Source organism: Plectropomus leopardus, unplaced genomic scaffold, assembly GCF_008729295.1.
Source record: "Plectropomus leopardus isolate mb unplaced genomic scaffold, YSFRI_Pleo_2.0 unplaced_scaffold58045, whole genome shotgun sequence".
Lineage (NCBI taxonomy): Eukaryota > Metazoa > Chordata > Actinopteri > Perciformes > Serranidae > Plectropomus > Plectropomus leopardus.
This window is the reverse complement of record NW_024663793.1, coordinates 1-298: the sequence shown is the minus strand read 5'-3', so window position 1 is coordinate 298 and position 298 is coordinate 1. Positions and strand designations below refer to the sequence as shown.

Genomic DNA, 298 nt, shown 5'->3' with positions numbered 1-298 from the left:
TTAATCAGGCAGAGGTTGGAGGAACAAAATGTCAAATCAACAGTTTCCCATTGACTGCTGCCGTGACCCGGATTCGAACCGGGGTTGCTGCGGCCACAACGCAGAGTACTAACCACTATACGATCACGGCTGCTTGATGTTCCTTGATCTTGTTATTGTCTATTCAGAGCTCTGATTATCAGACCTGTTACCGATTCATGAGTATGTTTTTCCTAAATGAGGTGTGACAAATGTGGGTTCCATGTATGGTTTATCAAGCACTCCTGATTCTGTCCTTCAGGGACAAATTTAGTTTTTT

At 43.6% G+C, this 298-nt stretch overlaps 1 non-coding gene across 1 annotated transcript; it reads right to left on the bottom strand.

Moving 5' to 3' along the window:
* Positions 1-58: 58 nt before the first annotated feature.
* trnah-gug lies at positions 59-130 on the bottom strand. Its single transcript has one exon. It is a non-coding gene; the product is annotated as a tRNA-His (tRNA).
* Positions 131-298: the final 168 nt, after the last annotated feature.